General features: G+C 37.8%; 1 protein-coding gene across 1 annotated transcript in view; it reads right to left on the reverse strand.

The window, feature by feature from the left end:
* LOC103026725 (proliferation and apoptosis adaptor protein 15) overlaps window positions 1-12,379 on the reverse strand; it is a 44,925-nt gene extending 32,546 nt beyond the window's left edge. Inside the window, exon 1 of the mRNA XM_007231256.4 lies at window positions 12,113-12,379. The gene's annotated coding sequence lies outside the window, so the exon portion shown is untranslated. The remainder of the gene's footprint in view (window positions 1-12,112) is intronic.
* Between the last annotated feature and the right edge of the window lie 2,580 nt (window positions 12,380-14,959).

Here is a 14,959-nt window from a genome sequence, read left to right on the forward strand (position 1 = left end):
AATGAAGTCCTGCGGTGGGTAACATTTCACAGCTCACACTCACTTCCAGTTCATTCACACAGACTGTTTGATGATTCATCCACTCAGGTCCACCCCTCCACCACCACCACCATCCTCCCTCCCTCCCTCCTTCCTCACCACCATCCTCCCTCCCTCCCTCCCTCCCTCCTTCCTCACCACCATCCTCCCTCCCTCCCTCCTTCACCACAGGATCTTATTTTTCTCAACACAGGAAATTTTACAGAGAAGAGAAACTGCAGCTCCTCTGAAGCTCAATCTGCTCTATTAGACACTAATTGGAGATGAGTTTAACATGGAACGAGAAACATTGTATAAAATGAACGTTAATAAAGCATCACAATGCTATTTTTATTAACATACTCTTCTCACTAAGGGCAGAATTGGTCTGCAGATTTCAGCCGAGCTTCAAACGAAGCGAGATTTCATATTTAAGGAGAACTCTTTCAGTTCATTAGCATTCAGGAAGTGTGCTAGATAAAAATATCACAGAGCCTCGGGGAGAGGGAGAGAGAGAGAGAGAGAGAGAGAGAGCGCGAGAGCAAGAGAAAGGGAAAGAGAGAAGGAGAGACAGAGGAACTGTGATTACAAAGCTCATACAAAGCATTACATTCACATGCCATATGCCCCATTGCTTACATAACACCCATTCTCATGTTTTATCCACTAGGGGTGTAAGAAAATATCGATACTCTTAAATCTCACAATATTACCTTTCAACATACCGTATCGATTTTTAAAAACTAAATATCGATCTCTAATTAATAAATTGTTTTTTTTGTGCTAAATGGCAGTATTCTATTCTGGCATCAATAATAGGTGAAACAATATAGCTAAATGCATTTTAAAACACAGTATTGGTTAGGGCTGCCACTAATGACTATTTTGGTAGTCGACAAATCTGGTGTCTTGATTAGTCGATTAGTGAGCGATTATTTCTGCCATGTCCTCCATGTCTTAAAACGATAGAAACAGCGGAAAATGAGATTAAAAATGCATTTAAATGTATGGATGTTATTTAAACATGGAAATCTAGTTATTAAATATTTAATCTTGGGCACTTTTGGAGACCAACAAACTAAGTTGAGTGTAAACTGTGTGAGTGAGCCATTTACCCATCTTGCATTGCACTTCTGTCCCCAGCTCTTGGTGTAATGCGCTACTGTTACAAATTAACGATTAGTCAGCAATGAAATCTGTAATCGACAAATTTAAATGATCGACATTGTCAATTATATCGACTAATCGTTGCAGCACTAGTATAGATTTAAAGAACTAGTTTAGATGTAAAGATCGGTGTCAGACCGTGGTTTAGAGTGCCATTACCGTGCAATATTGGCACTCCTAGAATGTCTCTCAGGCATATTGCAGGATTGAAGCTAACCTTGATATAGCACAAGAAAATATTGATATTTTATATTGATAAATATTGATATAAGATATAAGGTGTGATATAATGTAGGCTTTTACAGGGTCTATGGGAAATGCAAATGCTTTTTATACTGAGACAGCTTTCCTAAAACTGGAACACATTACCGATAAATATTTGTCAAGCAACCTCGGTTTCTATGTTTAAGAAAAAGCTAAAAACATATTTGTTTACACCAACTTTAAATTAGACGTTATTCTTATTTTTCTAGCTTTTAATTTGATTTTCTAGATTTTAATACTTTTTATTTATTTATTAAATCATGTATTATACCAGTTTTTATAGTTTGGTTCTGATTTTATTACCTTACTATTATCTTATTTTAATTCTTCTAGCTTTTAATTAGATCTTACCTTTATATGTCTGGTTTTGATTGTATATTTATACCATCATACTTTTCATTCATTAGTTTTTTTGTCTTGCTTGCTTGTTGTGCTAGATTTTTTACTCTCTTTCTCCCTATGTGAAGCACTTTGAGCTGCATTTATGAATGAAAGGTGTTATACAAATGTAGTTTATTATTATTATTATTACAGTATTGCAATATATTGTTATATGCTGTATCGTGATGCGTATTGTATCGCCAGGGTCTTGCCAATACACAGCCCTAGGCTGTTAAAAATCGCCAGAAGTATAGAACTCTCTGGAGCAGATAAACATAATCCTACCTATTCACACCATGCCCAAAGCCAGGGGGGGGTTAGAGGGGTATAACGCCCCCCTCCAGCGGTGAGGTGTGGAGAGGTGGAAAGGGAGCGAGTCGGGAAATTGGGTATGAATTATGTGAGGTGGTGATATCTATATCCAACATCCTGACCTCATAAAGATGATGCTCTATTAGACAATCTAGAAAAAGGTATTTTCTGGAAAGTAGATGCTCTCCTTTTAAAACCCCTGATTTCAGGTGTCCCAGTACTTTAGTCCATACAGCGTCTCTAAATGAGTAGAGGAAGCTGCAGTGTGTATGTACTGAATCTAGCGCAGTTAACTGGATGAAGTGGAGTGAATAAAGGGCGGGACAGTGTTGGCAAATAATCAGTGAGGCAGTAATCAGGCATAGCACAGTGTGGTGGCACCGCTAATTGCAGGTGCTAATAAGATCTAGCGCTGTAGAACCGAGGGAGCATGAGGAAAAGCAAGAAGCAAAGAGAGAAAGAGAGTGTAAGAGTTAGAGAGAGAGAGAGAGAGAGAGAGAGAGAGAGAGAGAGAGAGAGCACTCTGTGTCTGTGCTTTTTCACTTTTTCCCTGTATTGCAAAACTGGCAGTTGTTTTTTATATTGTATTTCATGATAAGTAGACCAATAGAAATGCTTCAGAAAGATTTTCTACATGAATAAAGATTAATAAAATATTTTTACACTGACTTATATAGCAAGTTAAGTTACCATTCTATCAATATTAAAGCTATTATGTACTGAGATACATAGAAAAGAAAATATTTGAACTATTCCAAACCAAAATGATGAAAAAGAAACCCTCTGGACAATATCAGTGTAAAGGGAAGTAGTGTAAGGACAGAACAGTGTTCCGGTATTAAACTTTTATGATAACCCCCAACAACCAAAGCAAAGATGCTAAAGTTGATTCTGTTAGACTGCAGTGTTAATTAAGTTAAATTAGTTGTTTTTTTTTACTCTTCTGAAAAAGACGGTGGTTGGCTTCACATGTTCACTAGTCTTCGAGTGTTAGGGCACTACTAGCAATTTGAGTGGGGGGTGGGGGTCCTATAAGGGAGCAGACCTTCTAAATAAGGAAAGAAAATGAGCTAAAATGTAAATTAAATTATATAAAAATAGAAAAAAATATAACTAAAAATGCTAAATAAATATTGCACTTATGAGTCTAAGTCCAATTTCACCACATTAGTTTGTCTCAGTAGCTAGCTAGCTAACTTTTACCATTCCACCTTAAATGATGCAACAGACTTAAGCACTTAAAAAAAAACTGACCCCTTTCTAAAGACATACATAAAGCCCTAACGTTAACTAGATAAGCAGCAGCTTGTATTTTACAATGACTAATTTAACTTCAGTCAAATTACAGAAACTACATTTACCCAAATAGAGATGGAATGCATCACGCAAGGGTAAAGTAATTTATTAAAGGGTAAAGTATTCTCACATTTCTCTTCTTCCTCTTTATCCTTCACTTCCTGTTCTCTCATTCCTCACCTCCTCCTCTTCCTCCAACCTGTTTCTACCTCCTCTTCAGATCTCTCGTTTCTTCCTCTTCTCTCCCTCGCTTTCCGCTTCGCTCCGTCTTTCACTTCAGGGCAGGAGCGTCTGCTTTCAGTGTCTAACTGCACTGTAGAACTGCACTAAACCACCCTGATCACACACACACACACACACACACACACACACACACACACACACACACACAGAGAACAGTGGTCTAGTGTAGTGGTGGTGCATTATTAGTTCAGCACAGATAAAGAAAATGTGTGTGTGTGTGTGTGTAAAGGAGGAGTAGGAACAGGATGATTTAACCTCAGTGTTTAACCAGAGCCACAGCTGCAGTCTGGATGAACACACACACACACACACAAAAACTGTTTCCTCATTCCGCTCTCTGTCCAGGTAAATTACATGACCTACAAAGTACCCACACAGGATTAGTCACACTGTATTTCAAAATATTACATATTATTAATACAAATAATAATAATAATATGAATCTGTTGTTATTAATAACACCCTGCTAATCACACATACACACACAGCTTATCTAGCTTATCAACTTCAATTCAACTTAAATTTTTTCATCACATCCCTCCACTGAAGTGTAGACAGTGTGATCCAGCAGGTCTACTGGAACCCACATTAAGCAGCTCTCTTTATCTCTACCTCATGTTTTATCATCTCATGTCTCTGAAGTCGCCCCCATCTCCACAATTCCGGCACTTTCAGATAAAAGCAGAACAGAGGAGGAGTGACGATGTCGTTCTGAGTTGATGTGGTAGACCTACACCTTCCCTTTGATGGTGGTTAAAGAACTACAACGGTTATAAACCACCAGCAGCACAGCTCTGCAGCTCACCCACAAACCCACAGACCCATTCATAAGAAAGGGTAAAGAAATGGTACGACCCACATCATAAAGGAACCCAGCAGAGCTGAGGGGTCTGATCAGGACATACGGTCCACGAGTCACCGTAACATTACATCATGCAGGAGCTTTGTGAAGACCCGTTGTCATGGAAACCACGAGCCGTCGCACAAAGGCTCATAATAATAGCTGAGGTGAGGAACGTGCCGTTTCGGCTCATGTGGGAGTTTGACTCACCAAGCCCTGCCATGCCAAATAACTCACTGTGTGTTATGTAGATACATGTTTATTAGGGGTATACACAATATATCATGACTATAAAATCCAGGTTTAAAGTATTTTGTATTGAAAGCAGTTTAATTTGGTTATTTATTTGATTTCTGCTGAAACTCATCAAATATTTTTCAGTGTTTTTTCAAATCGTGATATTATTTTAGGGCCATATTGCCCACCTCTAATGTGTCGTGTATACATTTGGGTATATATATGGGCTCTCAGATTTCTTAAATAAAGTACTATGCAGAGATTTAAGGCTCCAATCCTATTATTTTAGAGCACTTAGCCGATGATGGGCTTACAATTCGAGCGATAGGGGCATAAAGTTAGCCATGTAAAGGAATCACTATTTTTTTTAAGTACACAGTTATTTTATTAAACACTGTTTATTAGGGGTGTGCCATATTGTATCATACGTATTGTATTGTGAACGATATTATACCTGAAATATGGTGCCATATCACCCACCCCTAATTATCACATCAGGGTACTACTATTTTACTGTTTTTAGTAAAAGTAAAATTCACACTGTTCTCATTTCCTATTATATATCTACTAGAGACAGATTATATCATTCAGTATAATTTATTTTACTTTAATCCTGGATATATGAAGATATTTGGAATAGTGCATTATTATTAGTATCATGACATTCTGGATCATTGACTTCTGTTACAAATCTGATAAAATTCTTGTATTTTTTTTTTTATATCTCAGTTAGAGGTGTGCCAGATCATATCGTATGCAACAATACAATTTCATTTTCTTGGCGTTTTTTCAGAAATATTTTTTTTTATTCAGTGTTTTGTCATATCACCAAGAATATCGATATCAATATTGTTAAAATACTGTGAAATATTGTGATATTATTTTAAGGCCATATTTCCCAACCCTTCTGTTAATAGACCTCTAGGTAGTTTTCCAGGAGCCAACATCTTGAAGTCATAACTAACAAGCATGAGCGAAAAGGTAGGATAGAGGAACAAACCGACAAATTTATTTAGTGGAAATTCATGAATATTATAAAGATACTTTCAGCAACAGCTGGAATTTATTCAGTTTCCACTTTGAGCTTGTTGAAGTGTGAAAATGGTGATTTCTTTGCTTGGGTGTATTATATGCTTATCACTAGCATTGTTTGTTATCATGTTTCACTACACCTCAAGCACATTTCACACCGGATTTCTCATTTAATTAAGAACAGTCTATAAGAATCGTTTTTTTGGCAATTTGTACTTAATATTAACAGTCTTATGCAACTCATCTTCACCAGTCCTGGTTAGCCAAGCATATATCAGCTATATATAAAGGATCCTTCCCTTTGGAACAGCCTTCAATACCTCTGTAGCCTAGGAATGCTGTCCACCTTGGCTGCAGCCTAGGCTTTAGGACACATCTACTGACTCTACTGGCTCTATAGGACTAAAACTTCCTGTAATATTTCCATATCATTTAGTCTGTCAGCTAATTAGCAAGCTCTTAAGTTATGCTCAGTCAGATGCATCAGATCAGAGTAAGCAAAGATGACAAGATAAGCCAAAGCAAAGCACACACAAGGCTGAGTGCAGACCTCCAGATCTCCAGATACAGAGAGGAACAACAAGGCAGGAGAAAGGTCAGGATGTAAGAGCGGAGACTCACTGCTGGGTTTCCGCTCCACTGAGCTGAAAGGATGGGTTCAGCGATCTAAACTGTGTTTACCTTCATCATCATCTCTACAGAAGCGAAGGAGATCTGTCCAGCAAAGCTTGAAGCTTGATTTATAAAAATAGCTTTTCTCACTTTATTTTTTTACACCAACTAAAATTCAACTAAATGCCACATCCTGTCAGTTAACACAGCCATTCTTTCTCCTACCATGCTTCAAAATAAACGCAGCTCGAGTCGAAATGATTTTTCAAAGCTTTTGATATCTGAATCAATCTGCTTTGATGCTGGACTGGGTGGAAAGTCAGCGCCGGTCCCGGTTAGAACGCTCCTTAAATAGAGGGGTGATCAATCAGTGCTGCTCAGAGACGTCAAGAGAAGTGAACAGCTTTGCCAAGAATGAAGCCCAGAATTAAGCTTTAGGGACAAATGCCTGGTAAAAAAAATGAAGAATCATATATATACACCTTCATTTTTTACACTGAGATATTTATTTTGATAGGGTTAAAGATTAAAGCATGTTTATTCATTAATAAACATTTACGCACCTTCAGTTTTAACACTGAGCTATTTATTTTAATAGGGTTAAAGATTAAAGCATGTTTATTTATTAATAAACATTTAAACACCTTCAGTTTTAAAGCTGTGGTGCATCAGGGCTGACAGGGTGAAGAGGTTCACAGTTGGTCTGTATTATATACCAGCCTCATTCCTGTTTAGATGAATCATAATCACAAACATCTACGGAACCATCTGGACAACCTGAGATGAGTCAGGATGTTCAAGATGTTCCGATCAGAGGGAACAGACTCGGGCTGGGCTGGTTTGAGCACCTTCTGCTGCATCAGAACTGAAGAAAATTAATGATATAAAAAGGTGGAAAAGTTCAGCGTGGTCCTGTATTCTTCCGGAGGACGAGTCCAGCTGGAAGCAGGCCGGAACTCTCAGCTCCCGGAGAGACAGAGCGAGCGAGAGGACAGTGGGATGTGTGACCTTGTGGTGGCGGTGGAGACTGATCCGGATTTTCCCACTGACAGTTCTTACAGAGCCTACAAACTGCCACCAAGATTTCAGTAGAGGGAGTGTGGAGAGAAGCTACAGAGTGCAGACACACACACACACACACTTACACACACACTCACAAAGCTAAATCCAGGACAAAACTGCAGCCCCGAAAGGACTCTTACATAACAGCTCTAAAGTAAGGCCTGTTATGGTTTTATACCTCTGCAGAATTGAGCGCTTTACTCCGGCATGGCTCGTCCAAAATACTGCACACAAAAAACATCTGCTGTGTTTCCACTGAGGCCTGGACCAGCTTGCTTTTCTTTATTTTCATGACTGTTTACATTGTAGATTCTCACTGAAGCATCAAAACTATGAATGAACATGTGGAGTTTTATGTACTTAACAAAAAATGAGCTGAACCTCCACAGTCACCGGACCTGAACCCAATCCAGATGAGGTTTGGGTTTGGGGTGAGCTGGAGCACAGAGTGAAGAAGGCAAAGGACCCAACAAGTGCTAATAAACACCTCTGGGAACTCCTTCCTTCAAGACTATTGGAAAACTTTTCCTTTCAGGTGGCCACCTCTTGAAGCTCATTGAGAGAATGATGACAAGAGTGTGCAAAGCAGTAATCAGAGCAAAGGGTGGCTATTTTTTTCACCTTTTTTTAAGTACATAAAACTCCACGTGTTCATTTATAGTTTTGATGCCTTCAGTGAGAATCTACAATGTAAATAATCATGAAAAAAAGGAAACGCATTGAAAACGAGAAGGTGTGTCCAAACTTTTGGCCTGTACTTTAGTTAAAAGTACTTTTTCTGTATGAAACTTCTTCTGCTTGCCTTAATAAGTTGAGGTGTGCCAGGATACTGGGAATTTTGGTATCTTTTTTACTGTTTTTAGCAAAAGAAAAAAAAAAATCACACTGTTCTCATTTCCTATAAAATTTATACTAGAGACAGAATATATTTGTCTAGTATCATTTATTTTATTTTAATCATCCTGGATATATGAATATAGTATTAGTATGGAGTGCATTATTATTAGTATCATGACATTCTGAATTATTGATTTCTGTTACAAATCTGATAAAATTATTGCATGTTTTAATATCTTATGGGTGTGCACTATCATCATATATTTGTATGCAATAATAAAATGTAATTTACATTTTGTTGCAATGTTGTTTTCTTGAAATATTTTGTTTTTTAATTAAGGTTTTTCATATTGCCAAGAGTATCCATGAAAATATTATGAAATATTGTGATATAATTATGTGATGCCAACCCATATTGTAGTTTTTTTTTTTAATTATGCTGATTACAGTTGTTGGGGCAGTCATGATAAAGCTGTGGTGGTTCAAATGAAAGCTGATTTTTAAAATAAAAAAATTAAAAAAATCTCTCAAATAGTCAATAATGTATTAATGTTTTTTTTCTCCCCAAAAATATAATTCATGCCATACAGGGTTAACTGTAACATTCAGAAAATGATCTCAGCATGAGAAACATAGAGTTAATGTGCAGATGAGGGGAATTTGCAGCCTGCACTGCAAACAAAAGGAGAAAAAAGTAGAGGAGGAGAGCAGATAAAAGCATCCATCAAAGAAGCAGCGATGAGAAAGAACAGCGGCGAAAACAAAGGAGCCCTGAGTCTGAGAGAAAGTAGCTGTCTTTCTGTGCTCCTGACGAATCATTTGCTGAGTCAGTGTGGGAAAAGAGAGAGAGAGAGGCTGAAAGCACTCTGTGGAGCAAACTAAAGAAAGAAAGAGAGAGAGAGAAAGAGGAGGAAAGAGAGAGAGAGGGTGGGAAAGACTTACTGGTTTAAGTTTTCAGCAGAACAGGGTTTCCAACAAACTGCTTGACTCTCTGCCTCCAAACACTCCTAGCCACAGAAACACTCCCCAAACACACACAAACACATGCTGAGCCAGGAAGTGGACGGAAGGGAAGCGGTTTCTGCTGTGCTTCCCATTTTCCTCAGCACAACACAATCAATAGAGTATCAGACCGAAGCGCAGAGAACTGCTCAGGTCACGGAAACACACCCCAGCGCCCCAAACGCTGTTCCAGAGAGACGAGAAAAAAAACAAAACACCCACCTCTCCTCCTGTTAACACCATCAGAACGTCTCAGCTGCTTCTATTAGAGCTGTCCGTCTATTAGCCAGAGCTTGGCGATACGATACTCATCAATCATGATAAGGGGTTTACGATTGTGATATACTGTGATACTTTAAACAAGACAACAATATAAAGCAATTAAAAAAAATTAAATCTTAGGAAAACTCACAGTATGAATACAAGCCATTATATGGATAACATAAAAATATACTTTTTACTTTTGTAAATAAAAATATACTTTTATACTTTTTGTATGCATGTTGTATCCAAGAATATAATTATCGCAAAAATACCATGAAATATTGTGATACTATTTTATGGCCATATCGCCCACACCTAACTGCAAAAAATTATATCACGATACTTCAGTGTTTTTACTACTAGCTTTTATGGCGTTAAAAAACATATTTACTTACTCACGTTATTGGGCTTTTTCTACCAAGTGAAAATAATATTCAATATCAAAGCCAGCCAAAGCATGTTGAGCTAATATTGATTTAATATACAGACTGAAAGACAAATACTAAGGATAAGCAGGCAAACGGTTTTCTAGAAAAACAGAATAAAATAAAGAGTTCAGAACATGGACGTGACGAACCGCAAACATCAGCCAACGTTGTCTTTTCATTAAAATGCAAATCCGGTAAACAAGCCAATTCCAAAATCCGCAACAGTCTTGACTGGCTAATATTTACATATTTACCCCCAAAATCTGCATACACCCCGCCCACGCTCAAGCCCCAGTCCAGGACAGCAGCCAATTCTCGAGAATACAGATCTTTTCTTACATGTAATCTTCTGTATTTTTCTGACACAGAAATCCAACAGATGCTTACCGAATGAAAAAAACGCAACCTCAAACTGCTACAGTACCCAAGTCTTATAAATTGATGCAAAAACTGCAAGCCTGTGCTAGGCTTAAAGCTTCCCATAGCCAACAGCACTAAACCACACAAACCTGCACATCCTGTTAACAAAAAAAAAAATATTAACGCAAAAATCTGATTTTAGCCACCTTAGCCTGGTAATGTGAACGATACAGCAGTACGAACCAAGAACAGTTTCTAATTCCAGGCCATCAGGGCTCTGTACACCTTGCACCAACCAGCATTACATGTTGCACAACACATCACTGATTGACATCAATCACCTGTACACAGACCATTCAGACTGAGGTTCAGGTTCACTGCTGTTAATCACTGTACTGTGCATGAAATCATTTAAATAGCAGAATCTGCCTCTTCTGATGAATTCTGTCTTTATATTTTGTAAAATATGATTACAAGCATGAAAACAATATATATATATATATATATATATATATATATATATATATATATATATATATATATATATATATATATTTGAACTTCTCACAAAGGACTTAGTATTTGTGCTGTAACTGTGCTAATATTTGTAGTCCATGGGAAAAAGTTGCAACTACTTGTTTTTTTGTGGATATGACTATATGAATAGAATTCTAATCAGTGTCTTCCTAAAAGGAAACAGAAGGTAATGCAGGAGGAATAAGGAATATAGTGAGTCACGAAGCTTTAGATACAGGCTGTATGAAATCTGACAACCCAGTTAATCCAAACAATCCCTTCAGATTGAGGTTATGCCTTTTCTGATGCATTTTGTCTTTAAATATTTTGATATAATATTTGTAATAGTTTCTAACTAGCCTAAGTAGTGCGTTATTATTTACAGGTTGTGTTGCACTGACCGAAATTAAAAAATATATTATGGTATAGTTTTTTTTTTTACCATGTTGTCCAGCCCTACAATAACGTATCATAAACTTCTTACATAGTACTTAGTATTTACGCTGTTACCATGTTAGAAACTGTACTGTGCAGATACTTGCGGATTTAGTTTCCCACAGAAAATGCCAATAAACTCTTGAATCTTATTTGATTTCCAACCAGTGTCTCTTTTGAAAAGGAAACAGAAGGTATGTGGAATTCAGAGTCATAAGGCTTTAGAAACTCTGGTGTTTAGGTACTCTGGTGTTAGTTCTGATGTAACTCCATCTGTAAAGCTCTTCTGATACTGACAAAATAATACTGACAAAAAATGAATAACACTGAGTAAATACTGAATAGTACTGAAAAAATACTGAATAATACAGAATAACAGTGAATAACACTGAGTAAATATGAATAAAACTGAATAGTACTTAATCACACTGAGTAAATGTGAATAATACTGAGGAGTAATTACTGAATACTACTGAATCATACTGAGTAAATCTGAATAATACTGAGTAGATACTAAATAACACTGAATAAACACTGTATAAATACTGAATAAACATTGTATAAATACTAAATAATATTGTATAAACGCCGGATAAAGAGCTGTAATGTAGAGAAGTCCCCGGGTTCAGCTGTGGGAGCGGCTGTGTCGGTATTTTTCGGAGCTCCTCCCGGTTGTTCCGGTGGGAGATTAGCTACAGCGGCTCGCGCTGCGGGTCTCTGCGGGGCTCCGGCGGCTGTTAGCCGGGTTAGCATGCTGAGGGAGACAGCGGCGGGAGAACCGCGGGGGTACCGCGGGGATACTCACTCTGCAGGCGGGAGCGGGAGCTGCAGGAGGCGTGGAGAGGAGCGGAGATGTTCGGTAGATGTTAGGCTGGTGAATCCGGGCTCCGGGAGAAGATCCGGCTCGCCTAACTCCTTCCTTCAGTCACCGACCGACCGGCCGAAGATCCCAGCGTCCAGAAGCGGCGCGAGAGCGGAGGATCTGCGCGCGGAGTAACCGGTCAAAACTAGAGACGAGCCCGCGCGCTGCCGTCCGTCCGCCACACTACTGATACAGATACTGACCGCGCTCGCGCCCCCGTCTCACCGGCTCCCTCCAGCAGTGGAAACGCCTCTCTCTCTCTCTCTCTCTCTCTCTCTCTTTATATCTCTCTGTCACAAAATCTCTCTATCTCTCATTCTCTCACACTATCTCTCCCTCTCTCTCTTTATTATATCAAAATTTGTAGAAAGTTTTCATTTCAGTAAGTTTTGTATTTGCAACACTGTAAATAGGATTTTTTTTATTTCAGTAAATTTTATCGTTGCAACACTGACAATATTAATTTCATAATTTGAGTATGATTTGTTTTCGAATGTTTGCATGCTTTTTTATTACAGAAAGATTTGTTTTCACAATAGTGAAATATTCATTTGGGAAAGTTGTTTTTATGTTCTGAAAACATTAATTTGAGAATGTTTCTTTTTGTGAAAATATTAAGTAAGTTTTTGTTTTAATAGGATTTGATGTTGCATTTAAAATTTTAATAAGCTTGCATTTTGCATGAAGATGAGAAAAGAGAAAGGCCTTGTACTCAAACTTTATACAATACATTATATTTCTCAAAATGCATGTTTGTCTTATTAGAGATTTGATCTGTGAACAGTTCTGTTGGTGAATAAGGCTTAATAGGCTAATTTATCAGTATATTTGTGTGGTCCAGCACTGCCATGTGTAATTGTGCATTACTGTACAATCTATCAAATCCCTACGCCCTCAGGTCCACTCTAATGCACCAATACATGTGCACACACACACACTCACACGGTCACACACATTTTTCGGGCCTGATGTCACTGAGCTATCCGGTCTGCTAATCCCTCCTCCTTTCTTCTATATCCTCCCTCCATCTACAGCCCTCCCTCCCTCCCTCCCATCCCCCCTTCCCCTCGCTGTCACATCCGCTGTTCATTCACAGAAGAGAGCATGTGAGGATCCAGCACCGGGCTCCTGTGCTTTCTGAGAGCTGGTGAACACCCATTCCATCAGAGTCATAGGCCCCAGAGGAGCCGAGCGTCCTGCTGCTGCTGGGAGAACAGTGGAATGATCCCAGTTAGGGATGAATAGGGGTGCAGAACCAGAAGACTGTAGATAAGGGTTTTCAACCATCAGCAGTGACACTGAGGTGTTTAAGAACTCCAGCAGCACTGCTGTATCTAAACCACTCCTACCAGCACAACACACACAAACACCTCATATACCACCACCATGCTAATCAGTGGTAATCACTGCAGTAGGCATCTATCCTGTAGGTTCATACGCATTGAAGATGATAATAGAGTGAAAAGAGGATATTAAAGAATATCCTATTTTTAATCCTAATTTAAAAAAAGAAATACTAATTTTAAATCAACATATATATGAATAAAATATATATATATAATAGAAAATTCTAAAATAGCATGAAAAAACAAATTGACACATAAAAAGTAAAGAATTTATAAAATATAAAATAAAGAAAAAGATAATAGTGAAAGTAAATAATAAAATGAATAAAAATGAACTAAGAACATAAGAATAAAAAAATCAGAAAAAGATTATCAGCAATAAAGGAAATAAAAGAAATAAAATCTTAGATCACTCTGTGTGTAATACATCTATATAATATATGAGTTTCACATTTTCAACTGAATCACTGAAATAAATTACATTTTCAATGATATTCTAATTTTTTGGGATGCACTAGTACGTGGTCATAATGTTATTCTTAATCGGTGGCGTATTATAATTGCAAAAAACAATCAGTGTATTGAAAAAAGAGAGATTCTGTTCCTGTTTTTCTTGTAATATTCAGGACAGTGTATTTGAATATATCTTATCACCACAACGGCTACATGCAAATCCTGCAGAATCTGCTTCAAGATGGAAATACTGGCCTTGTTTTTCTTTCATGCTGAGAGAGAGAGAGAGAGAGAGAGAGAGAGAGAGAGAGCTGGGCTAATGAAGCGCAGGCTACTTTTATCATTGTTTTTATTGCAGTGAGAGAAGGTGAAGGGATCTGAGAGATGATACTCAGATTAATTGAAGCTCTTGAGGCACTCAGCAAATGAGAGCAGCTCCTGCCGCTGTTCCTCTGTCTACAATAAACATGGTGGGTTTCGGGCTGTGGGTCTAAACAAGTGTGCGGAGCCCTGTTTACACTGCAGTACTCAAGTGTTTATTGTAATTTCTGTGTTATAGTAAGAGAAAACACAGCCTGAAAAGACTGAAACACTGCATATAAACCAAAACGGAGAGAACATAATATATGAAATTTAAATAAATCCATTTTTTAAATAATTTTATTTCAAATTTTTATCCCATTTTCTCTTATCCAATGTACAGGGCCAATTACCCAACCCACTCAACAGTTTTCCCCAATAAACTTCCTTTATAAAATTAGTTTCTCAGGTGACATCTGTGAAAAATATTTCAGACTTCTACTTAGTGATAAAACTCCTGCATCCGAACAGCAATTGAAATAACAGGAGAACCAGTGTGTTTTTAGGCTTTTTCAGTCACATGACATTGTGGTCAGTAGCTCCTCCATTTCCACTCACTGTTGTGTTTACATGGATCTCTGTGAAAACGTGCGCCCAAAGTGTAACTACAGTGTGTGGCAGTGGACAAATA

The sequence above is a fragment of the Astyanax mexicanus genome, chromosome 25, assembly GCF_023375975.1.
Source record: "Astyanax mexicanus isolate ESR-SI-001 chromosome 25, AstMex3_surface, whole genome shotgun sequence".
Taxonomy (NCBI): Eukaryota; Metazoa; Chordata; class Actinopteri; order Characiformes; family Acestrorhamphidae; genus Astyanax; species Astyanax mexicanus.